This window comes from Eleutherodactylus coqui, unplaced genomic scaffold (genome assembly GCF_035609145.1).
Source record: "Eleutherodactylus coqui strain aEleCoq1 unplaced genomic scaffold, aEleCoq1.hap1 HAP1_SCAFFOLD_540, whole genome shotgun sequence".
NCBI classification, from domain to species: domain Eukaryota; kingdom Metazoa; phylum Chordata; class Amphibia; order Anura; family Eleutherodactylidae; genus Eleutherodactylus; species Eleutherodactylus coqui.
The window spans coordinates 16,766-35,719 of record NW_027102040.1 but is presented as its reverse complement, the minus strand read 5'-3'; the positions used below and the strand labels follow the sequence as shown (position 1 = coordinate 35,719).

The 18,954-nt window shown below is 56.7% G+C and overlaps 77 pseudogenes; all 77 read right to left on the bottom strand.

Annotated features, from left to right (window-relative positions):
• Window positions 1-19: 19 nt before the first annotated feature.
• On the bottom strand, window positions 20-138 carry LOC136595146 (5S ribosomal RNA; annotated as a pseudogene).
• An 80-nt stretch (window positions 139-218) lies between these two features.
• LOC136595073 (5S ribosomal RNA) lies at window positions 219-337 on the bottom strand (annotated as a pseudogene).
• Window positions 338-417: 80 nt separating this feature from the next.
• Window positions 418-536, bottom strand: LOC136595058 (5S ribosomal RNA; annotated as a pseudogene).
• Window positions 537-616: 80 nt separating this feature from the next.
• On the bottom strand, window positions 617-735 carry LOC136594957 (5S ribosomal RNA; annotated as a pseudogene).
• A 279-nt stretch (window positions 736-1,014) lies between these two features.
• On the bottom strand, window positions 1,015-1,133 carry LOC136595125 (5S ribosomal RNA; annotated as a pseudogene).
• Window positions 1,134-1,216: 83 nt separating this feature from the next.
• Window positions 1,217-1,335, bottom strand: LOC136595081 (5S ribosomal RNA; annotated as a pseudogene).
• An 80-nt stretch (window positions 1,336-1,415) lies between these two features.
• On the bottom strand, window positions 1,416-1,534 carry LOC136594955 (5S ribosomal RNA; annotated as a pseudogene).
• Window positions 1,535-1,614: 80 nt separating this feature from the next.
• Window positions 1,615-1,733, bottom strand: LOC136594954 (5S ribosomal RNA; annotated as a pseudogene).
• An 80-nt stretch (window positions 1,734-1,813) lies between these two features.
• Window positions 1,814-1,932, bottom strand: LOC136594953 (5S ribosomal RNA; annotated as a pseudogene).
• An 80-nt stretch (window positions 1,933-2,012) lies between these two features.
• On the bottom strand, window positions 2,013-2,131 carry LOC136595118 (5S ribosomal RNA; annotated as a pseudogene).
• Window positions 2,132-2,211: 80 nt separating this feature from the next.
• LOC136595025 (5S ribosomal RNA) lies at window positions 2,212-2,330 on the bottom strand (annotated as a pseudogene).
• Window positions 2,331-2,609: 279 nt separating this feature from the next.
• Window positions 2,610-2,728, bottom strand: LOC136594952 (5S ribosomal RNA; annotated as a pseudogene).
• Window positions 2,729-2,808: 80 nt separating this feature from the next.
• LOC136594951 (5S ribosomal RNA) lies at window positions 2,809-2,927 on the bottom strand (annotated as a pseudogene).
• Window positions 2,928-3,206: 279 nt separating this feature from the next.
• Window positions 3,207-3,325, bottom strand: LOC136594950 (5S ribosomal RNA; annotated as a pseudogene).
• A 478-nt stretch (window positions 3,326-3,803) lies between these two features.
• Window positions 3,804-3,922, bottom strand: LOC136594948 (5S ribosomal RNA; annotated as a pseudogene).
• Window positions 3,923-4,201: 279 nt separating this feature from the next.
• On the bottom strand, window positions 4,202-4,320 carry LOC136594947 (5S ribosomal RNA; annotated as a pseudogene).
• Window positions 4,321-4,599: 279 nt separating this feature from the next.
• On the bottom strand, window positions 4,600-4,718 carry LOC136595138 (5S ribosomal RNA; annotated as a pseudogene).
• Window positions 4,719-4,997: 279 nt separating this feature from the next.
• On the bottom strand, window positions 4,998-5,116 carry LOC136595084 (5S ribosomal RNA; annotated as a pseudogene).
• An 80-nt stretch (window positions 5,117-5,196) lies between these two features.
• LOC136595040 (5S ribosomal RNA) lies at window positions 5,197-5,315 on the bottom strand (annotated as a pseudogene).
• Window positions 5,316-5,395: 80 nt separating this feature from the next.
• On the bottom strand, window positions 5,396-5,514 carry LOC136594973 (5S ribosomal RNA; annotated as a pseudogene).
• An 80-nt stretch (window positions 5,515-5,594) lies between these two features.
• Window positions 5,595-5,713, bottom strand: LOC136595057 (5S ribosomal RNA; annotated as a pseudogene).
• An 80-nt stretch (window positions 5,714-5,793) lies between these two features.
• On the bottom strand, window positions 5,794-5,912 carry LOC136594946 (5S ribosomal RNA; annotated as a pseudogene).
• Window positions 5,913-5,992: 80 nt separating this feature from the next.
• On the bottom strand, window positions 5,993-6,111 carry LOC136595143 (5S ribosomal RNA; annotated as a pseudogene).
• Window positions 6,112-6,191: 80 nt separating this feature from the next.
• On the bottom strand, window positions 6,192-6,310 carry LOC136594944 (5S ribosomal RNA; annotated as a pseudogene).
• An 80-nt stretch (window positions 6,311-6,390) lies between these two features.
• Window positions 6,391-6,509, bottom strand: LOC136594943 (5S ribosomal RNA; annotated as a pseudogene).
• An 80-nt stretch (window positions 6,510-6,589) lies between these two features.
• LOC136595151 (5S ribosomal RNA) lies at window positions 6,590-6,708 on the bottom strand (annotated as a pseudogene).
• An 80-nt stretch (window positions 6,709-6,788) lies between these two features.
• LOC136594942 (5S ribosomal RNA) lies at window positions 6,789-6,907 on the bottom strand (annotated as a pseudogene).
• An 80-nt stretch (window positions 6,908-6,987) lies between these two features.
• Window positions 6,988-7,106, bottom strand: LOC136594941 (5S ribosomal RNA; annotated as a pseudogene).
• Window positions 7,107-7,385: 279 nt separating this feature from the next.
• On the bottom strand, window positions 7,386-7,504 carry LOC136595114 (5S ribosomal RNA; annotated as a pseudogene).
• An 80-nt stretch (window positions 7,505-7,584) lies between these two features.
• LOC136595106 (5S ribosomal RNA) lies at window positions 7,585-7,703 on the bottom strand (annotated as a pseudogene).
• A 279-nt stretch (window positions 7,704-7,982) lies between these two features.
• On the bottom strand, window positions 7,983-8,101 carry LOC136594940 (5S ribosomal RNA; annotated as a pseudogene).
• Window positions 8,102-8,181: 80 nt separating this feature from the next.
• LOC136595150 (5S ribosomal RNA) lies at window positions 8,182-8,300 on the bottom strand (annotated as a pseudogene).
• An 80-nt stretch (window positions 8,301-8,380) lies between these two features.
• LOC136594938 (5S ribosomal RNA) lies at window positions 8,381-8,499 on the bottom strand (annotated as a pseudogene).
• Window positions 8,500-8,579: 80 nt separating this feature from the next.
• On the bottom strand, window positions 8,580-8,698 carry LOC136594937 (5S ribosomal RNA; annotated as a pseudogene).
• An 80-nt stretch (window positions 8,699-8,778) lies between these two features.
• Window positions 8,779-8,897, bottom strand: LOC136594949 (5S ribosomal RNA; annotated as a pseudogene).
• An 80-nt stretch (window positions 8,898-8,977) lies between these two features.
• LOC136594935 (5S ribosomal RNA) lies at window positions 8,978-9,096 on the bottom strand (annotated as a pseudogene).
• An 80-nt stretch (window positions 9,097-9,176) lies between these two features.
• On the bottom strand, window positions 9,177-9,295 carry LOC136594934 (5S ribosomal RNA; annotated as a pseudogene).
• Window positions 9,296-9,375: 80 nt separating this feature from the next.
• Window positions 9,376-9,494, bottom strand: LOC136595107 (5S ribosomal RNA; annotated as a pseudogene).
• Window positions 9,495-9,574: 80 nt separating this feature from the next.
• Window positions 9,575-9,693, bottom strand: LOC136595117 (5S ribosomal RNA; annotated as a pseudogene).
• Window positions 9,694-9,972: 279 nt separating this feature from the next.
• LOC136595115 (5S ribosomal RNA) lies at window positions 9,973-10,091 on the bottom strand (annotated as a pseudogene).
• An 80-nt stretch (window positions 10,092-10,171) lies between these two features.
• Window positions 10,172-10,290, bottom strand: LOC136595039 (5S ribosomal RNA; annotated as a pseudogene).
• Window positions 10,291-10,370: 80 nt separating this feature from the next.
• Window positions 10,371-10,489, bottom strand: LOC136595113 (5S ribosomal RNA; annotated as a pseudogene).
• Window positions 10,490-10,569: 80 nt separating this feature from the next.
• LOC136595104 (5S ribosomal RNA) lies at window positions 10,570-10,688 on the bottom strand (annotated as a pseudogene).
• A 279-nt stretch (window positions 10,689-10,967) lies between these two features.
• LOC136594932 (5S ribosomal RNA) lies at window positions 10,968-11,086 on the bottom strand (annotated as a pseudogene).
• An 80-nt stretch (window positions 11,087-11,166) lies between these two features.
• On the bottom strand, window positions 11,167-11,285 carry LOC136594931 (5S ribosomal RNA; annotated as a pseudogene).
• An 80-nt stretch (window positions 11,286-11,365) lies between these two features.
• Window positions 11,366-11,484, bottom strand: LOC136594930 (5S ribosomal RNA; annotated as a pseudogene).
• A 279-nt stretch (window positions 11,485-11,763) lies between these two features.
• LOC136594929 (5S ribosomal RNA) lies at window positions 11,764-11,882 on the bottom strand (annotated as a pseudogene).
• An 80-nt stretch (window positions 11,883-11,962) lies between these two features.
• LOC136594928 (5S ribosomal RNA) lies at window positions 11,963-12,081 on the bottom strand (annotated as a pseudogene).
• An 80-nt stretch (window positions 12,082-12,161) lies between these two features.
• LOC136595091 (5S ribosomal RNA) lies at window positions 12,162-12,280 on the bottom strand (annotated as a pseudogene).
• Window positions 12,281-12,360: 80 nt separating this feature from the next.
• On the bottom strand, window positions 12,361-12,479 carry LOC136595043 (5S ribosomal RNA; annotated as a pseudogene).
• Window positions 12,480-12,758: 279 nt separating this feature from the next.
• Window positions 12,759-12,877, bottom strand: LOC136594927 (5S ribosomal RNA; annotated as a pseudogene).
• An 80-nt stretch (window positions 12,878-12,957) lies between these two features.
• LOC136594926 (5S ribosomal RNA) lies at window positions 12,958-13,076 on the bottom strand (annotated as a pseudogene).
• An 80-nt stretch (window positions 13,077-13,156) lies between these two features.
• On the bottom strand, window positions 13,157-13,275 carry LOC136594925 (5S ribosomal RNA; annotated as a pseudogene).
• Window positions 13,276-13,355: 80 nt separating this feature from the next.
• LOC136595070 (5S ribosomal RNA) lies at window positions 13,356-13,474 on the bottom strand (annotated as a pseudogene).
• Window positions 13,475-13,554: 80 nt separating this feature from the next.
• Window positions 13,555-13,673, bottom strand: LOC136595045 (5S ribosomal RNA; annotated as a pseudogene).
• Window positions 13,674-13,753: 80 nt separating this feature from the next.
• On the bottom strand, window positions 13,754-13,872 carry LOC136594923 (5S ribosomal RNA; annotated as a pseudogene).
• Window positions 13,873-14,151: 279 nt separating this feature from the next.
• On the bottom strand, window positions 14,152-14,270 carry LOC136594921 (5S ribosomal RNA; annotated as a pseudogene).
• Window positions 14,271-14,350: 80 nt separating this feature from the next.
• Window positions 14,351-14,469, bottom strand: LOC136595109 (5S ribosomal RNA; annotated as a pseudogene).
• An 80-nt stretch (window positions 14,470-14,549) lies between these two features.
• Window positions 14,550-14,668, bottom strand: LOC136595090 (5S ribosomal RNA; annotated as a pseudogene).
• An 80-nt stretch (window positions 14,669-14,748) lies between these two features.
• Window positions 14,749-14,867, bottom strand: LOC136595048 (5S ribosomal RNA; annotated as a pseudogene).
• A 279-nt stretch (window positions 14,868-15,146) lies between these two features.
• Window positions 15,147-15,265, bottom strand: LOC136594920 (5S ribosomal RNA; annotated as a pseudogene).
• An 80-nt stretch (window positions 15,266-15,345) lies between these two features.
• Window positions 15,346-15,464, bottom strand: LOC136594919 (5S ribosomal RNA; annotated as a pseudogene).
• Window positions 15,465-15,544: 80 nt separating this feature from the next.
• On the bottom strand, window positions 15,545-15,663 carry LOC136594918 (5S ribosomal RNA; annotated as a pseudogene).
• An 80-nt stretch (window positions 15,664-15,743) lies between these two features.
• LOC136595183 (5S ribosomal RNA) lies at window positions 15,744-15,862 on the bottom strand (annotated as a pseudogene).
• Window positions 15,863-16,141: 279 nt separating this feature from the next.
• Window positions 16,142-16,260, bottom strand: LOC136595112 (5S ribosomal RNA; annotated as a pseudogene).
• Window positions 16,261-16,340: 80 nt separating this feature from the next.
• On the bottom strand, window positions 16,341-16,459 carry LOC136595103 (5S ribosomal RNA; annotated as a pseudogene).
• A 279-nt stretch (window positions 16,460-16,738) lies between these two features.
• LOC136595182 (5S ribosomal RNA) lies at window positions 16,739-16,857 on the bottom strand (annotated as a pseudogene).
• An 80-nt stretch (window positions 16,858-16,937) lies between these two features.
• LOC136595094 (5S ribosomal RNA) lies at window positions 16,938-17,056 on the bottom strand (annotated as a pseudogene).
• An 80-nt stretch (window positions 17,057-17,136) lies between these two features.
• Window positions 17,137-17,255, bottom strand: LOC136595181 (5S ribosomal RNA; annotated as a pseudogene).
• An 80-nt stretch (window positions 17,256-17,335) lies between these two features.
• LOC136595180 (5S ribosomal RNA) lies at window positions 17,336-17,454 on the bottom strand (annotated as a pseudogene).
• An 80-nt stretch (window positions 17,455-17,534) lies between these two features.
• On the bottom strand, window positions 17,535-17,653 carry LOC136595056 (5S ribosomal RNA; annotated as a pseudogene).
• An 80-nt stretch (window positions 17,654-17,733) lies between these two features.
• Window positions 17,734-17,852, bottom strand: LOC136595179 (5S ribosomal RNA; annotated as a pseudogene).
• An 80-nt stretch (window positions 17,853-17,932) lies between these two features.
• On the bottom strand, window positions 17,933-18,051 carry LOC136595142 (5S ribosomal RNA; annotated as a pseudogene).
• An 80-nt stretch (window positions 18,052-18,131) lies between these two features.
• Window positions 18,132-18,250, bottom strand: LOC136595176 (5S ribosomal RNA; annotated as a pseudogene).
• Window positions 18,251-18,330: 80 nt separating this feature from the next.
• Window positions 18,331-18,449, bottom strand: LOC136595054 (5S ribosomal RNA; annotated as a pseudogene).
• An 80-nt stretch (window positions 18,450-18,529) lies between these two features.
• LOC136595175 (5S ribosomal RNA) lies at window positions 18,530-18,648 on the bottom strand (annotated as a pseudogene).
• An 80-nt stretch (window positions 18,649-18,728) lies between these two features.
• LOC136595029 (5S ribosomal RNA) lies at window positions 18,729-18,847 on the bottom strand (annotated as a pseudogene).
• Window positions 18,848-18,954: the final 107 nt, after the last annotated feature.

Below are 18,954 nucleotides of genomic sequence, written 5' to 3'. Positions count from 1 at the left end.
ACCTACTCACGGCCTTAAAAGTCAACGGGACCTGGGATTCCCAGCCGGTCACCCATACTGGTGCTTGCCAGGCCTCAAGCTGGCTGGCGGCCGCGATCTGACGAGAGCAGGCACATTCAGCTTAGAATGCCCGTTGACAGCTCCTCCTCCTTTCCTATGGGCTTTCTGCAGTGCGAACGCACCTCCGAAAAGGAAAGAAACCTACTCACGGCCTTAAAAGTCAACGGGACCTGGGATTCCCAGCCGGTCACCCATACTGGTACTTGCCAGGTCTCAAGCTGGCTGGCGGCCGCGATCTGACGAGAGCAGGCACATTCAGCTTAGAATGCCCGTTGACAGCTCCTCCTGCTTTCCTATGGGCTTTCTGCAGTGCGAACGCACCTCCGAAAAGGAAAGAAACCTACTCACGGCCTTAAAAGTCAACGGGACCTGGGACTCCCAGCCGGTCACCCATACTGGTACTTGCCAGGCCTCAAGCTGGCTGGCGGCCGCGATCTGACGAGAGCAGGCACATTCAGCTTAGAATGCCCGTTGACAGCTCCTCCTCCTTTCCTATGGGCTTTCTGCAGTGCGAACGCACCTCCGAAAAGGAAAGAAACCTACTCACGGCCTTAAAAGTCAACGGGACCTGGGATTCCCAGCCGGTCACCCATACTGGTACTTGCCAGGCCTCAAGCTGGCTGGCGGCCGCGATCTGACGAGAGCAGGCACATTCAGCTTAGAATGCCCGTTGACAGCTCCTCCTGCTTTCCTATGGGCTTTCTGCAGTGCGAACGCACCTCCGAAACGGAAAGAAACCTACTCACGGCCTTAAAAGTCAACGGGACCTGGGATTCCCAGCCGGTCACCCATACTGGTACTTGGCAGGCCTCAAGCTGGCTGGCGGCCGCGGTCTGACGAGAGCAGGCCCATTCAGCTTAGAATGCCCGTTGACAGCTCCTCCTCCTTTCCTATGGGCTTTCTGCAGTGCGAACGCACCTCCGAAAAGGAAAGAAACCTACTCACGGCCTTAAAAGTCAACGGGACCTGGGATTCCCAGCCGGTCACCCATACTGGTACTTGCCAGGCCTCAAGCTGGCCGGCGGCCGCGATCTGACGAGAGCAGGCACATTCAGCTTAGAATGCCCGTTGACAGCTGCTCCTCCTCCTTTCCTATGGGCTTTCTGCAGTGCGAACGCACCTCCGAAAAGGAAAGAAACCTACTCACGGCCTTAAAAGTCAACGGGCCCTGGGATTCCCAGCCGGTCACCCATACTGGTACTTGCCAGGCCTCAAGCTGGCTGGCGGCCGCGATCTGACGAGAGCAGGCACATTCAGCTTAGAATGCCCGTTGACAGCTCCTCCTCCTTTCCTATGGGCTTTCTGCAGTGCGAACGCACCTCCGAAAAGGAAAGAAACCTACTCACGGCCTTAAAAGTCAACGGGACCTGGGATTCCCAGCCGGTCACCCATACTGGTACTTGCCAGGCCTCAAGCTGGCTGGCGGCCGCGATCTGACGAGAGCAGGCACATTCAGCTTAGAATGCCCGTTGACAGCTCCTCCTCCTTTCCTATGGGCTTTCTGCAGTGCGAACGCACCTCCGAAAAGGAAAGAAACCTACTCACGGCCTGAAAAGTCAACGGGACCTGGGATTCCCAGCCGGTCACCCATACTGGTACTTGCCAGGCCTCAAGCTGGCTGGCGGCCGCGATCTGACGAGAGCAGGCACATTCAGCTTAGAATGCCCGTTGACAGCTCCTCCTCCTTTCCTATGGGCTTTCTGCAGTGCGAACGCACCTCCGAAAAGGAAAGAAACCTACTCACGGCCTTAAAAGTCAACGGGACCTGGGATTCCCAGCCGGTCACCCATACTGGTACTTGCCAGGCCTCAAGCTGGCTGGCGGCCGCGATCTGACGAGAGCAGGCACATTCAGCTTAGAATGCCCGTTGACAGCTCCTCCTGCTTTCCTATGGGCTTTCTGCAGTGCGAACGCACCTCCGAAAAGGAAAGAAACCTACTCACGGCCTTAAAAGTCAACGGGACCTGGGATTCCCAGCCGGTCACCCATACTGGTACTTGCCAGGCCTCAAGCTGGCTGGCGGCCGCGATCTGACGAGAGCAGGCACATTCAGCTTAGAATGCCTGTTGACAGCTCCTCCTCCTTTCCTATGGGCTTTCTGCAGTGCGAACGCACCTCCAAAAAGGAAAGACACCTACTCACGGCCTTAAAAGTCAACGGGACCTGGGATTCCCAGCCGGTCACCCATGCTGGTACTTGCCAGGCCTCAAGCTGGCTGGCGGCCGCGATCTGACGAGAGCAGGCACATTCAGCTTAGAATGCCCGTTGACAGCTCCTCCTCCTTTCCTATGGGCTTTCTGCAGTGCGAACGCACCTCCGAAAAGGAAAGAAACCTACTCACGGCCTTAAAAGTCAATGGGACCTGGGATTCCCAGCCACTCACCCATACTGGTGCTTGCCAGGCCTCAAGCTGGCTGGCGGCCGCGATCTGACGAGAGCAGGCACATTCAGCTTAGAATGCCCGTTGACAGCTCCTCCTCCTTTCCTATGGGCTTTCTGCAGTGCGAACGCACCTCCGAAAAGGAAAGAAACCTACTCACGGCCTTAAAAGTCAACGGGACCTGGGATTCCCAGCCGGTCACCCATACTGGTACTTGCCAGGCCTCAAGCTGGCTGGCGGCCGCGATCTGACGAGAGCAGGCACATTCAGCTTAGAATGCCCGTTGACAGCTCCTCCTCCTTTCCTATGGGCTTTCTGCAGTGCGAACGCACCTCCGAAAAGGAAAGAAACCTACTCACGGCCTTAAAAGTCAACGGGACCTGGGATTCCCAGCCGGTCACCCATACTGGTACTTGCCAGGCCTCAAGCTGGCTGGCGGCCGCGATCTGACGAGAGCAGGCACATTCAGCTTAGAATGCCCGTTGACAGCTCCTCCTCCTTTCCTATGGGCTTTCTGCAGTGCGAACGCACCTCCGAAAAGGAAAGAAACCTACTCACGGCCTTAAAAGTCAACGGGACCTGGGATTCCCAGCCGCTTACCCATACTGGTACTTGCCAGGCCTCAAGCTGGCTGGCGGCCGCGATCTGACGAGAGCAGGCACATTCAGCTTAGAATGCCCGTTGACAGCTCCTCCTCCTTTCCTATGGGCTTTCTGCAGTGCGAACGCACCTCCGAAAAGGAAAGAAACCTACTCACGGCCTTAAAAGTCAACGGGACCTGGGATTCCCAGCCGGTCACCCATACTGGTACTTGCCAGGCCTCAAGCTGGCTGGCGGCCGCGATCTGACGAGAGCAGGCACATTCAGCTTAGAATGCCCGTTGACAGCTCCTCCTCCTTTCCTATGGGCTTTCTGCAGTGCGAACGCACCTCCGAAAAGGAAAGAAACCTACTCACGGCCTTAAAAGTCAACGGGACCTGGGATTCCCAGCCGCTTACCCATACTGGTACTTGCCAGGCCTCAAGCTGGCTGGCGGCCGCGATCTGACGAGAGCAGGCACATTCAGCTTAGAATGCCCGTTGACAGCTCCTCCTCCTTTCCTATGGGCTTTCTGCAGTGCGAACGCACCTCCGAAAAGGAAAGAAACCTACTCACGGCCTTAAAAGTCAACGGGACCTGGGATTCGCAGCCGGTCACCCATACTGGTACTTGCCAGGCCTCAAGCTTGCTGGCGGCCGCGATCTGACGAGAGCAGGCACATTCAGCTTAGAATGCCTGTTGACAGCTCCTCCTCCTTTCCTATGGGCTTTCTGCAGTGCGAACGCACCTCCGAAAAGGAAAGACACCTACTCACGGCCTTAAAAGTCAACGGGACCTGGGATTCCCAGCCGGTCACCCATACTGGTACTTGCCAGGCCTCAAGCTGGCTGGCGGCCGCGATCTGACGAGAGCAGGCACATTCAGCTTAGAATGCCCGTTGACAGCTCCTCCTCCTTTCCTATGGGCTTTCTGCAGTGCGAACGCACCTCCGAAAAGGAAAGAAACCTACTCACGGCCTTAAAAGTCAATGGGACCTGGGATTCCCAGCCACTCACCCATACTGGTGCTTGCCAGGCCTCAAGCTGGCTGGCGGCCGCGATCTGACGAGAGCAGGCACATTCAGCTTAGAATGCCCGTTGACAGCTCCTCCTCCTTTCCTATGGGCTTTCTGCAGTGCGAACGCACCTCCGAAAAGGAAAGAAACCTACTCACGGCCTTAAAAGTCAACGGGACCTGGGATTCCCAGCCGGTCACCCATACTGGTACTTGCCAGGCCTCAAGCTGGCTGGCGGCCGCGATCTGACGAGAGCAGGCACATTCAGCTTAGAATGCCCGTTGACAGCTCCTCCTCCTTTCCTATGGGCTTTCTGCAGTGCGAACGCACCTCCGAAAAGGAAAGAAACCTACTCACGGCCTTAAAAGTCAACGGGACCTGGGATTCCCAGCCGCTTACCCATACTGGTACTTGCCAGGCCTCAAGCTGGCTGGCGGCCGCGATCTGACGAGAGCAGGCACATTCAGCTTAGAATGCCCGTTGACAGCTCCTCCTCCTTTCCTATGGGCTTTCTGCAGTGCGAACGCACCTCCGAAACGGAAAGAAACCTACTCACGGCCTTAAAAGTCAACGGGACCTGGGATTCCCAGCCAGTCACCCATACTGGTACTTGCCAGGCCTCAAGCTGGCTGGCGGCCGCGATCTGACGAGAGCAGGCACATTCAGCTTAGAATGCCCGTTGATAGCTCCTCCTCCTTTCCTATGGGCTTTCTGCAGTGCGAACGTACCTCCGAAAAGGAAAGAAACCTACTCACGGCCTTAAAAGTCAACGGGACCTGGGATTCCCAGCCGCTTACCCATACTGGTACTTGCCAGGCCTCAAGCTGGCTGGCGGCCGCGATCTGACGAGAGCAGGCACATTCAGCTTAGAATGCCCGTTGACAGCGCCTCCTCCTTTCCTATGGGCTTTCTGCAGTGCGAACGCACCTCCGAAAAGGAAAGAAACCTACTCACGGCCTTAAAAGTCAACGGGACCTGGGATTCCCAGCCAGTCACCCATACTGGTACTTGCCAGGCCTCAAGCTGGCTGGCGGCCGCGATCTGACGAGAGCAGGCACATTCAGCTTAGAATGCCCGTTGACAGCTCCTCCTCCTTTCCTATGTGCTTTCTGCAGTGCGAACGCACCTCCGAAAAGGAAAAAAACCTACTCACGGCCTTAAAAGTCAACGGGACCTGGGATTCCCAGCCGGTCACCCATACTGGTACTTGCCAGGCCTCAAGCTGGTTGGCGGCCGCGATCTGACGAGAGCAGGCACATTCAGCTTAGAATGCCCGTTGACAGCTCCTCCTCCTTTCCTATGGGCTTTCTGCAGTGCGAACGCACCTCCGAAAAGGAAAGAAACCTACTCACGGCCTTAAAAGTCAACGGGACCTGGGATTCCCAGCCGGTCACCCATACTGGTACTTGCCAGGCCTCAAGCTGGCTGGCGGCCGCGATCTGACGAGAGCAGGTACATTCAGCTTAGAATGCCCGTTGACAGCTCCTCCTCCTTTCCTATGGGCTTTCTGCTGTGCGAACGCACCTCCAAAAAGGAAAGAAACCTACTCACGGCCTTAAAAGTCAACGGGACCTGGGACTCCCAGCCGGTCACCCATACTGGTACTTGCCAGGCCTCAAGCTGGCTGGCGGCCGCGATCTGACGAGAGCAGGCACATTCAGCTTAGAATGCCCGTTGACAGCTCCTCCTCCTTTCCTATGGGCTTTCTGCAGTGCGAACGCACCTCCGAAAAGGAAAGAAACCTACTCACGGCCTTAAAAGTCAACGGGACCTGGGATTCCCAGCCGGTCACCCATACTGGTACTTGCCAGGCCTCAAGCTGGCTGGCGGCCGCGATCTGACGAGAGCAGGCACATTCAGCTTAGAATGCCCGTTGACAGCTCCTCCTCCTTTCCTATGGGCTTTCTGCAGTGCGAACGCACCTCCGAAAAGGAAAGAAACCTACTCACGGCCTTAAAAGTCAACGGGACCTGGGATTCCCAGCCGGTCACCCATACTGGTGCTTGCCAGGCCTCAAGCTGGCTGGCGGCCGCGATCTGACGAGAGCAGGCACATTCAGCTTAGAATGCCCGTTGACAGCTCCTCCTCCTTTCCTATGGGCTTTCTGCAGTGCGAACGCACCTCCGAAAAGGAAAGAAACCTACTCACGGCCTTAAAAGTCAACGGGACCTGGGATTCCCAGCCGGTCACCCATACTGGTACTTGCCAGGCCTCAAGCTGGCTGGCGGCCGCGATCTGACGAGAGCAGGCACATTCAGCTTAGAATGCCCGTTGACAGCTCCTCCTCCTTTCCTATGGGCTTTCTGCAGTGCGAACGCACCTCCGAAAAGGAAAGAAACCTACTCACGGCCTTAAAAGTCAACGGGACCTGGGATTCCCAGCCGGTCACCCATACTGGTACTTGCCAGGCCTCAAGCTGGCTGGCGGCCGCGATCTGACGAGAGCAGGCACATTCAGCTTAGAATGCCCGTTGACAGCTCCTCCTGCTTTCCTATGGGCTTTCTGCAGTGCGAACGCACCTCCGAAACGGAAAGAAACCTACTCACGGCCTTAAAAGTCAACGGGACCTGGGATTCCCAGCCGGTCACCCATACTGGTACTTGGCAGGCCTCAAGCTGGCTGGCGGCCGCGATCTGACGAGAGCAGGCCCATTCAGCTTAGAATGCCCGTTGACAGCTCCTCCTCCTTTCCTATGGGCTTTCTGCAGTGCGAACGCACCTCCGAAAAGGAAAGAAACCTACTCACGGCCTTAAAAGTCAACGGGACCTGGGATTCCCAGCCGGTCACCCATACTGGTACTTGCCAGGCCTCAAGCTGGCTGGCGGCCGCGATCTGACGAGAGCAGGCACATTCAGCTTAGAATGCCCGTTGACAGCTCCTCCTCCTTTCCTATGGGCTTTCTGCAGTGCGAACGCACCTCCGAAAAGGAAAGAAACCTACTCACGGCCTTAAAAGTCAACGGGACCTGGGATTCCCAGCCGGTCACCCATACTGGTACTTGCCAGGCCTCAAGCTGGCTGGCGGCCGCGATCTGACGAGAGCAGGCACATTCAGCTTAGAATGCCCGTTGACAGCTCCTCCTGCTTTCCTATGGGCTTTCTGCAGTGCGAACGCACCTCCGAAAAGGAAAGAAACCTACTCACGGCCTTAAAAGTCAACGGGACCTGGGATTCCCAGCCGGTCAGCCATACTGGTACTTGCCAGGCCTCAAGCTGGCTGGCAGCCGCGATCTGACGAGAGCAGGCACATTCAGCTTAGAAGGCCCGTTGACAGCTCCTCCTCCTTTCCTATGGGCTTTCTGCAGTGCGAACGCACCTCCGAAACGGAAAGAAACCTACTCACGGCCTTAAAAGTCAACGGGACCTGGGATTCCCAGCCGGTCACCCATACTGGTACTTGCCAGGCCTCAAGCTTGCTGGCGGCCGCGATCTGACGAGAGCAGGCACATTCAGCTTAGAATGCCCGTTGACAGCTCCTCCTCCTTTCCTATGGGCTTTCTGCAGTGCGAACGCACCTCCGAAAAGGAAAGAAACCTACTCACGGCCTTAAAAGTCAATGGGACCTGGGATTCCCAGCCGGTCACCCATACTGGTACTTGCCAGGCCTCAAGCTGGCTGGCGGCCGCGATCTGACGAGAGCAGGCACATTCAGCTTAGAATGCCCGTTGACAGCTCCTCCTCCTTTCCTATGGGCTTTCTGCAGTGCGAACGCACCTCCGAAAAGGAAAGAAACCTACTCACGGCCTTAAAAGTCAATGGGACCTGGGATTCCCAGCCGCTCACCCATACTGGTGCTTGCCAGGCCTCAAGCTGGCTGGCGGCCGCGATCTGACGAGAGCAGGCACATTCAGCTTAGAATGCCCGTTGACAGCTCTTCCTCCTTTCCTATGGGCTTTCTGTAGTGCGAACGCACCTCCGAAAAGGAAAGAAACCTACTCACGGCCTTAAAAGTCAACGGGACCTGGGATTCCCAGCCGGTCACCCATACTGGTACTTGCCAGGCCTCAAGCTGGCTGGCGGCCGCGATCTGACGAGAGCAGGCACATTCAGCTTAGAATGCCCGTTGACAGCTCCTCCTCCTTTCCTATGGGCTTTCTGCAGTGCGAACGCACCTCCGAAAAGGAAAGAAACCTACTCACGGCCTTAAAAGTCAACGGGACCTGGGATTCCAAGCCGGTCACCCATACTGGTACTTGCCAGGCCTCAAGCTGGCTGGCGGCCACGATCTGACGAGAGCAGGCACATTCAGCTTAGAATGCCCGTTGACAGCTCCTCCTCCTTTCCTATGGGCTTTCTGCAGTGCGAACGCACCTCCGAAAAGGAAAGAAACCTACTCACGGCCTTAAAAGTCAACGGGACCTGGGATTCCCAGCCGGTCACCCATACTGGTACTTGCCAGGCCTCAAGCTGGCTGGCGGCCGCGATCTGACGAGAGCAGGCACATTCAGCTTAGAATGCCCGTTGACAGCTCCTCCTCCTTTCCTATGGGCTTTCTGCAGTGCGAACGCACCTCCGAAAAGGAAAGAAACCTACTCACGGCCTTAAAAGTCAACGGGACCTGGGATTCCCAGCCGGTCACCCATACTGGTACTTGCCAGGCCTCAAGCTGGCTGGCGGCCGCGATCTGACGAGAGCAGGCACATTCAGCTTAGAATGCCCGTTGACAGCGCCTTCTCCTTTCCTATGGGCTTTCTGCAGTGCGAACGCACCTCCGAAAAGGAAAGAAACCTACTCACGGCCTTAAAAGTCAACGGGACCTGGGATTCCCAGCCGGTCACCCATACTGGTACTTGCCAGGCCTCAAGCTGCCTGGCGGCCGCGATCTGACGAGAGCAGGCACATTCAGCTTAGAATGCCCGTTGACAGCTCCTCCTCCTTTCCTATGGGCTTTCTGCAGTGCGAACGCACCTCCGAAAAGGAAAGAAACCTACTCACGGCCTTAAAAGTCAACGGGACCTGGGATTCCCAGCCGGTCACCCATACTGGTACTTGCCAGGCCTCAAGCTGGCTGGCGGCCGCGATCTGACGAGAGCAGGCACATTCAGCTTAGAATGCCCGTTGACAGCTCCTCCTCCTTTCCTATGTGCTTTCTGCAGTGCGAACGCACCTCCGAAAAGGAAAGAAACCTACTCACGGCCTTAAAAGTCAACGGGACCTGGGATTCCCAGCCGGTCACCCATACTGGTACTTGCCAGGCCTCAAGCTGGCTGGCGGCCGCGATCTGACGAGAGCAGGCACATTCAGCTTAGAATGCCCGTTGACAGCTCCTCCTCCTTTCCTATGGGCTTTCTGCAGTGCGAACGCACCTCCGAAAAGGAAAGAAACCTACTCACGGCCTTAAAAGTCAACGGGACCTGGGATTCCCAGCCGGTCACCCATACTGGTACTTGCCAGGCCTCAAGCTGGCTGGCGGCCGTGATCTGACGAGAGCAGGCACATTCAGCTTAGAATGCCCGTTGACAGCTCCTCCTCCTTTCCTATGGGCTTTCTGCAGTGCGAACGCACCTCCGAAAAGGAAAGAAACCTACTCACGGCCTTAAAAGTCAACGGGACCTGGGATTCCCAGCCGGTCACCCATACTGGTACTTGCCAGGCCTCAAGCTGGCTGGCGGCCGCGATCTGACGAGAGCAGGCACATTCAGCTTAGAATGCCTGTTGACAGCTCCTCCTGCTTTCCTATGGGCTTTCTGCAGTGCGAACGCACCTCCGAAAAGGAAAGAAACCTACTCACGGCCTTAAAAGTCAATGGGACCTGGGATTCCCAGCCGGTCACCCATACTGGTACTTGCCAGGCCTCAAGCTGGCTGGCGGCCGCAATCTGACGAGAGCAGGCACATTCAGCTTAGAATGCCCGTTGACAGCTCCTCCTCCTTTCCTATGGGCTTTGTGCAGTGCGAACGCACCTCCGAAACGGAAAGAAACCTACTCACGGCCTTAAAAGTCAACGGGACCTGGGATTCCCAGCCGGTCACCCATACTGGTACTTGCCAGGCCTCAAGCTGGCTGGCGGCCGCGATCTGACGAGACCAGGCACATTCAGCTTAGAATGCCCGTTGACAGCTCCTCCTCCTTTCCTATGGGCTTTCTGCAGTGCGAACGCACCTCCGAAAAGGAAAGAAACCTACTCACGGCCTTAAAAGTCAACGGGACCTGGGATTCCCAGCCGGTCACCCATACTGGTACTTGCCAGGCCTCAAGCTGGCTGGCAGCCGCGATCTGACGAGAGCAGGCACATTCAGCTTAGAATGCCCGTTGACAGCTCCTCCTCCTTTCCTATGGGCTTTCTGCAGTGCGAACGCACCTCCGAAACGGAAAGAAACCTACTCACGGCCTTAAAAGTCAACGGGACCTGGGATTCCCAGCCGGTCACCCATACTGGTACTTGCCAGGCCTCAAGCTTGCTGGCGGCCGCGATCTGACGAGAGCAGGCACATTCAGCTTAGAATGCCCGTTGACAGCTCCTCCTCCTTTCCTATGGGCTTTCTGCAGTGCGAACGCACCTCCAAAAAGGAAAGAAACCTACTCACGGCCTTAAAAGTCAATGGGACCTGGGATTCCCAGCCGGTCACCCATACTGGTACTTGCCAGGCCTCAAGCTGGCTGGCGGCCGCGATCTGACGAGAGCAGGCACATTCAGCTTAGAATGCCCGTTGACAGCTCCTCCTCCTTTCCTATGGGCTTTCTGCAGTGCGAACGCACCTCCGAAAAGGAAAGAAACCTACTCACGGCCTTAAAAGTCAATGGGACCTGGGATTCCCAGCCGCTCACCCATACTGGTGCTTGCCAGGCCTCAAGCTGGCTGGCGGCCGCGATCTGACGAGAGCAGGCACATTCAGCTTAGAATGCCCGTTGACAGCTCCTCCTCCTTTCCTATGGGCTTTCTGCAGTGCGAACGCACCTCCGAAAAGGAAAGAAACCTACTCACGGCCTTAAAAGTCAACGGGACCTGGGATTCCCAGCCGGTCACCCATACTGGTACTTGCCAGGCCTCAAGCTGGCTGGCGGCCGCGATCTGACGAGAGCAGGCACATTCAGCTTAGAATGCCCGTTGACAGCTCCTCCTCCTTTCCTATGGGCTTTCTGCAGTGCGAACGCACCTCCGAAAAGGAAAGAAACCTACTCACGGCCTTAAAAGTCAACGGGACCTGGGATTCCCAGCCGGTCACCCATACTGGTACTTGCCAGGCCTCAAGCTGGCTGGCGGCCGCGATCTGACGAGAGCAGGCACATTCAGCTTAGAATGCCCGTTGACAGCTCCTCCTCCTTTCCTATGGGCTTTCTGCAGTGCGAACGCACCTCCGAAAAGGAAAGAAACCTACTCACGGCCTTAAAAGTCAACGGGACCTGGGATTCCCAGCCGGTCACCCATACTGGTACTTGCCAGGCCTCAAGCTGGCTGGCGGCCGCGATCTGACGAGAGCAGGCACATTCAGCTTAGAATGCCCGTTGACAGCTCCTCCTCCTTTCCTATGGGCTTTCTGCAGTGCAAACGCACCTCCGAAAAGGAAAGAAACCTACTCACGGCCTTAAAAGTCAACGGGACCTGGGATTCCCAGCCGCTCACCCATACTGGTGCTTGCCAGGCCTCAAGCTGGCTGGCGGCCGCGATCTGACGAGAGCAGGCACATTCAGCTTAGAACGCCCGTTGACAGCTCCTTCTCCTTTCCTATGGGCTTTCTGCAGTGCGAACGCACCTCCGAAAAGGAAAGAAACCTACTCACGGCCTTAAAAGTCAACGGGACCTGGGATTCCCAGCCGGTCACCCATACTGGTACTTGCCAGGCCTCAAGCTGGCTGGCGGCCGCGATCTGACGAGAGCAGGCACATTCAGCTTAGAATGCCCGTTGACAGCTCCTCCTCCTTTCCTATGGGCTTTCTGCAGTGCGAACGCACCTCCGAAAAGGAAAGAAACCTACTCACGGCCTTAAAAGTCAACGGGACCTGGGATTCCCAGCCGGTCACCCATACTGGTACTTGCCAGGCCTCAAGCTGGCTGGCGGCCGCGATCTGACGAGAGCAGGCACATTCAGCTTAGAATGCCCGTTGACAGCTCCTCCTGCTTTCCTATGGGCTTTCTGCAGTGCGAACGCACCTCCGAAAAGGAAAGAAACCTACTCACGGCCTTAAAAGTCAACGGGACCTGGGATTCCGAGCCGGTCACCCATACTGGTACTTGCCAGGCCTCAAGCTGGCTGGCGGCCGCGATCTGACGAGAGCAGGCACATTCAGCTTAGAATGCCCGTTGACAGCTCCTCCTCCTTTCCTATGGGCTTTCTGCAGTGCAAACGCACCTCCGAAAAGGAAAGAAACCTACTCACGGCCTTAAAAGTCAACAGGACCAGGGATTCCCAGCCGGTCACCCATACTGGTACTTGCCAGGCCTCAAGCTGGCTGGCGGCCGCGATCTGACGAGAGCAGGCACATTCAGCTTAGAATGCCCGTTGACAGCTCCTCCTCCTTTCCTATGGGCTTTCTGCAGTGCGAACGCACCTCCGAAAAGGAAAGAAACCTACTCACGGCCTTAAAAGTCAATGGGACCTGGGATTCCCAGCCGCTCACCCATACTGGTGCTTGCCAGGCCTCAAGCTGGCTGGCGGCCGCGATCTGACGAGAGCAGGCACATTCAGCTTAGAATGCCCGTTGACAGCTCCTCCTCCTTTCCTATGGGCTTTCTGCAGTGCGAACGCACCTCCGAAAAGGAAAGAAACCTACTCACGGCCTTAAAAGTCAACGGGACCTGGGATTCCCAGCCGGTCACCCATACTGGTACTTGCCAGGCCTCAAGCTGGCTGGCGGCCGCGATCTGACGAGAGCAGGCACATTCAGCTTAGAATGCCCGTTGACAGCTCCTCCTCCTTTCCTATGGGCTTTCTGCAGTGCGAACGCACCTCCGAAAAGGAAAGAAACCTACTCACGGCCTTAAAAGTCAACGGGACCTGGGATTCCCAGCCGGTCACCCATACTGGTACTTGCCAGGCCTCAAGCTGGCTGGCGGCCGCGATCTGACGAGAGCAGGCACATTCAGCTTAGAATGCCCGTTGACAGCTCCTCCTCCTTTCCTATGGGCTTTCTGCAGTGCGAACGCACCTCCGAAAAGGAAAGAAACCTACTCACGGCCTTAAAAGTCAACGGGACCTGGGATTCCCAGCCGGTCACCCATACTGGTACTTGCCAGGCCTCAAGCTGGCTGGCGGCCGCGATCTGACGAGAGCAGGCACATTCAGCTTAGAATGCCCGTTGACAGCTCCTCCTCCTTTCCTATGGGCTTTCTGCAGTGCGAACGCACCTCCGAAAAGGAAAGAAACCTACTCACGGCCTTAAAAGTCAACGGGACCTGGGATTCCCAGCCGGTCACCCATACTGGTACTTGCCAGGCCTCAAGCTGGCTGGCGGCCGCGATCTGACGAGAGCAGGCACATTCAGCTTAGAATACCCGTTGACAGCTCCTCCTCCTTTCCTATGGGCTTTCTGCAGTGCGAACGCACCTCCGAAAAGGAAAGAAACCTACTCACGGCCTTAAAAGTCAACGGGACCTGGGATTCCCAGCCGGTCACCCATACTGGTACTTGCCAGGCCTCAAGCTGGCTGGCGGCCGCGATCTGACGAGAGCAGGCACATTCAGCTAAGAATGCCCGTTGACAGCGCCTCCTCCTTTCCTATGGGCTTTCTGCAGTGCGAACGCACCTCCGAAAAGGAAAGAAACCTACTCACGGCCTTAAAAGTCAACGGGACCTGGGATTCCCAGCCGGTCACCCATACTGGTACTTGCCAGGCCTCAAGCTGGCTGGCGGCCGCGATCTGACGAGAGCAGGCACATTCAGCTTAGAATGCCCGTTGACAGCTCCTCCTCCTTTCCTATGGGCTTTCTGCAGTGCGAACGCACCTCCGAAAAGGAAAGAAACCTACTCACGGCCTTAAAAGTCAACGGGACCTGGGATTCCCAGCCGCTCACCCATACTGGTGCTTGCCAGGCCTCAAGCTGGCTGGCGGCCGCGATCTGACGAGAGCAGGCACATTCAGCTTAGAACGCCCGTTGACAGCTCCTTCTCCTTTCCTATGGGCTTTCTGCAGTGCGAACGCACCTCCGAAAAGGAAAGAAACCTACTCACGGCCTTAAAAGTCAACGGGACCTGGGATTCCCAGCCGGTCACCCATACTGGTACTTGCCAGGCCTCAAGCTGGCTGGCGGCCGCGATCTGACGAGAGCAGGCACATTCAGCTTAGAATGCCCGTTGACAGCTCCTCCTCCTTTCCTATGGGCTTTCTGCAGTGCGAACGCACCTCCGAAAAGGAAAGAAACCTACTCACGGCCTTAAAAGTCAACGGGACCTGGGATTTCCAGCCGGTCACCCATACTGGTACTTGCCAGGCCTCAAGCTGGCTGGCGGCCGCGATCTGACGAGAGCAGGCACATTCAGCTTAGAATGCCCGTTGACAGCTCCTCCTGCTTTCCTATGGGCTTTCTGCAGTGCGAACGCACCTCCGAAAAGGAAAGAAACCTACTCACGGCCTTAAAAGTCAACGGGACCTGGGATTCCGAGCCGGTCACCCATACTGGTACTTGCCAGGCCTCAAGCTGGCTGGCGGCCGCGATCTGACGAGAGCAGGCACATTCAGCTTAGAATGCCCGTTGACAGCTCCTCCTCCTTTCCTATGGGCTTTCTGCAGTGCAAACGCACCTCCGAAAAGGAAAGAAACCTACTCACGGCCTTAAAAGTCAACGGGACCAGGGATTCCCAGCCGGTCACCCATACTGGTACTTGCCAGGCCTCAAGCTGGCTGGCGCCCGCGATCTGACGAGAGCAGGCACATTCAGCTTAGAATGCCCGTTGACAGCTCCTCCTCCTTTCCTATGGGCTTTCTGCAGTGCGAACGCACCTCCGAAAAGGAAAGAAACCTACTCACGGCCTTAAAAGTCAATGGGACCTGGGATTCCCAGCCGTTCACCCATACTGATGCTTGCCAGGCCTCAAGCTGGCTGGCGGCCGCGATCTGACGAGAGCAGGCACATTCAGCTTAGAATGCCCGTTGACAGCTCCTCCTCCTTTCCTATGGGCTTTCTGCAGTGCGAACGCACCTCCGAAAAGGAAAGAAACCTACTCACGGCCTTAAAAGTCAACGGGACCTGGGATTCCCAGCCGGTCACCCATACTGGTACTTGCCAGGCCTCAAGCTGGCTGGCGGCCGCGATCTGACGAGAGCAGGCACATTCAGCTTAGAATGCCCGTTGACAGCTCCTCCTCCTTTCCTATGGGCTTTCTGCAGTGCGAACGCACCTCCGAAAAGGAAAGAAACCTACTCACGGCCTTAAAAGTCAACGGGACCTGGGATTCCCAGCCGGTCACCCATACTGGTACTTGCCAGGCCTCAAGCTGGCTGGCGGCCGCGATCTGACGAGAGCAGGCACATTCAGCTTAGAATGCCCGTTGACAGCTCCTCCTCCTTTCCTATGGGCTTTCTGCAGTGCGAACGCACCTCCGAAAAGGAAAAAAACCTACTCACGGCCTTAAAAGTCAACGGGACCTGGGATTCCCAGCCGGTCACCCATACTGGTACTTGCCAGGCCTCAAGCTGGCTGGCGGCCGCGATCTGACGAGAGCAGGCACATTCAGCTTAGAATGCCCGTTGACAGCTCCTCCTCCTTTCCTATGGGCTTTCTGCAGTGCGAACGCACCTCCGAAAAGGAAAGAAACCTACTCACGGCCTTAAAAGTCAACGGGACCTGGGATTCCCAGCCGGTCACCCATACTGGTACTTGCCAGGCCTCAAGCTGGCTGGCGGCCGCGATCTGACGAGAGCAGGCACATTCAGCTTAGAATGCCCGTTGACAGCTCCTCCTCCTTTCCTATGTGCTTTCTGCAGTGCGAACGCACCTCCGAAAAGGAAAGAAACCTACTCACGGCCTTAAAAGTCAACGGGACCTGGGATTCCCAGCCGCTTACCCATACTGGTACTTGCCAGGCCTCAAGCTGGCTGGCGGCCGCGATCTGACGAGAGCAGGCACATTCAGCTTAGAATGCCCGTTGACAGCTCTTCCTCCTTTCCTATGGGCTTTCTGCAGTGCGAACGCACCTCCGAAACGGAAAGAAACCTACTCACGGCCTTAAAAGTCAACGGGACCTGGGATTCCCAGCCGGTCACCCATACTGGTACTTGCCAGGCCTCAAGCTTGCTGGCGGCCGCGATCTGACGAGAGCAGGCACATTCAGCTTAGAATGCCCGTTGACAGCTCCTCCTCCTTTCCTATGGGCTTTCTGCAGTGCGAACGCACCTCCGAAAAGGAAAGAAACCTACTCACGGCCTTAAAAGTCAATGGGACCTGGGATTCCCAGCCGGTCACCCATACTGGTACTTGCCAGGCCTCAAGCTGGCTGGCGGCCGCGATCTGACGAGAGCAGGCACATTCAGCTTAGAATGCCCGTTGACAGCTCCTCCTCCTTTCCTATGGGCTTTCTGCAGTGCGAACGCACCTCCGAAAAGGAAAGAAACCTACTCACGGCCTTAAAAGTCAATGGGACCTGGGATTCCCAGCCGCTCACCCATACTGGTGCTTGCCAGGCCTCAAGCTGGCTGGCGGCCGCGATCTGACGAGAGCAGGCACATTCAGCTTAGAATGCCCGTTGACAGCTCTTCCTCCTTTCCTATGGGCTTTCTGCAGTGCGAACGCACCTCCGAAAAGGAAAGAAACCTACTCACGGCCTTAAAAGTCAACGGGACCTGGGATTCCCAGCCGGTCACCCATACTGGTACTTGCCAGGCCTCAAGCTGGCTGGCGGCCGCGATCTGACGAGAGCAGGCACATTCAGCTTAGAATGCCCGTTGACAGCTCCTCCTCCTTTCCTATGGGCTTTCTGCAGTGCGAACGCACCTCCGAAACGGAAAGAAACCTACTCACGGCCTTAAAAGTCAACGGGACCTGGGATTCCCAGCCGGTCACCCATACTGGTACTTGCCAGGCCTCAAGCTGGCTGGCGGCCACGATCTGACGAGAGCAGGCACATTCAGCTTAGAATGCCCGTTGACAGCTCCTCCTCCTTTCCTATGGGCTTTCTGCAGTGCGAACGCACCTCCGAAAAGGAAAGAAACCTACTCACGGCCTTAAAAGTCAACGGGACCTGGGATTCCCAGCCGGTCACCCATACTGGTACTTGCCAGGCCTCAAGCTGGCTGGCGGCCGCGATCTGACGAGAGCAGGCACATTCAGCTTAGAATGCCCGTTGACAGCTCCTCCTCCTTTCCTATGGGCTTTCTGCAGTGCGAACGCACCTCCGAAAAGGAAAGAAACCTACTCACGGCCTTAAAAGTCAACGGGACCTGGGATTCCCAGCCGGTCACCCATACTGGTACTTGCCAGGCCTCAAGCTGGCTGGCGGCCGCGATCTGACGAGAGCAGGCACATTCAGCTTAGAATGCCCGTTGACAGCTCCTCCTCCTTTCCTATGGGCTTTCTGCAGTGCGAACGCACCTCCGAAAAGGAAAGAAACCTACTCACGGCCTTAAAAGTCAACGGGACCTGGGACTCCCAGCCGGTCACCCATACTGGTACTTGCCAGGCCTCAAGCTGGCTGGCGGCCGCGATCTGACGAGAGCAGGCACATTCAGCTTAGAATGCCCGTTGACAGCTCCTCCTCCTTTCCTATGGGCTTTCTGCAGTGCGAACGCACCTCCGAAAAGGAAAGAAACCTACTCACGGCCTTAAAAGTCAACGGGACCTGGGATTCCCAGCCGGTCACCCATACTGGTACTTGCCAGGCCTCAAGCTGGCTGGCGGCCGCGATCTGACGAGAGCAGGCACATTCAGCTTAGAATGCCCGTTGACAGCTCCTCCTCCTTTCCTATGGGCTTTCTGCAGTGCGAACGCACCTCCGAAAAGGAAAGAAACCTACTCACGGCCTTAAAAGTCAACGGGACCTGGGATTCCCAGCCGGTCACCCATACTGGTGCTTGCCAGGCCTCAAGCTGGCTGGCGGCCGCGATCTGACGAGAGCAGGCACATTCAGCTTAGAATGCCCGTTGACAGCTCCTCCTCCTTTCCTATGGGCTTTCTGCAGTGCGAACGCACCTCCGAAAAGGAAAGAAACCTACTCACGGCCTTAAAAGTCAACGGGACCTGGGATTCCCAGCCGGTCACCCATACTGGTACTTGCCAGGCCTCAAGCTGGCTGGCGGCCGCGATCTGACGAGAGCAGGCACATTCAGCTTAGAATGCCCGTTGACAGCTCCTCCTGCTTTCCTATGGGCTTTCTGCAGTGCGAACGCACCTCCGAAAAGGAAAGAAACCTACTCACGGCCTTAAAAGTCAACGGGACCTGGGACTCCCAGCCGGTCACCCATACTGGTACTTGCCAGGCCTCAAGCTGGCTGGCGGCCGCGATCTGACGAGAGCAGGCACATTCAGCTTAGAATGCCCGTTGACAGCTCCTCCTCCTTTCCTATGGGCTTTCTGCAGTGCGAACGCACCTCCGAAAAGGAAAGAAACCTACTCACGGCCTTAAAAGTCAACGGGACCTGGGATTCCCAGCCGGTCACCCATACTGGTACTTGCCAGGCCTCAAGCTGGCTGGCGGCCGCGATCTGACGAGAGCAGGCACATTCAGCTTAGAATGCCCGTTGACAGTTCCTCCTCCTTTCCTATGGGCTTTCTGCAGTGCGAACGCACCTCCGAAAAGGAAAGAAACCTACTCACGGCCTTAAAAGTCAACGGGACCTGGGATTCCCAGCCGGTCACCCATACTGGTACTTGCCAGGCCTCAAGCTGGCTGGCGGCCGCGATCTGACGAGAGCAGGCACATCCAGCTTAGAATGCCCGTTGACAGCTCCTCCTGCTTTCCTATGGGCTTTCTGCAGTGCGAACGCACCTCCGAAACGGAAAGAAACCTACTCACGGCCTTAAAAGTCAACGGGACCTGGGATTCCCAGCC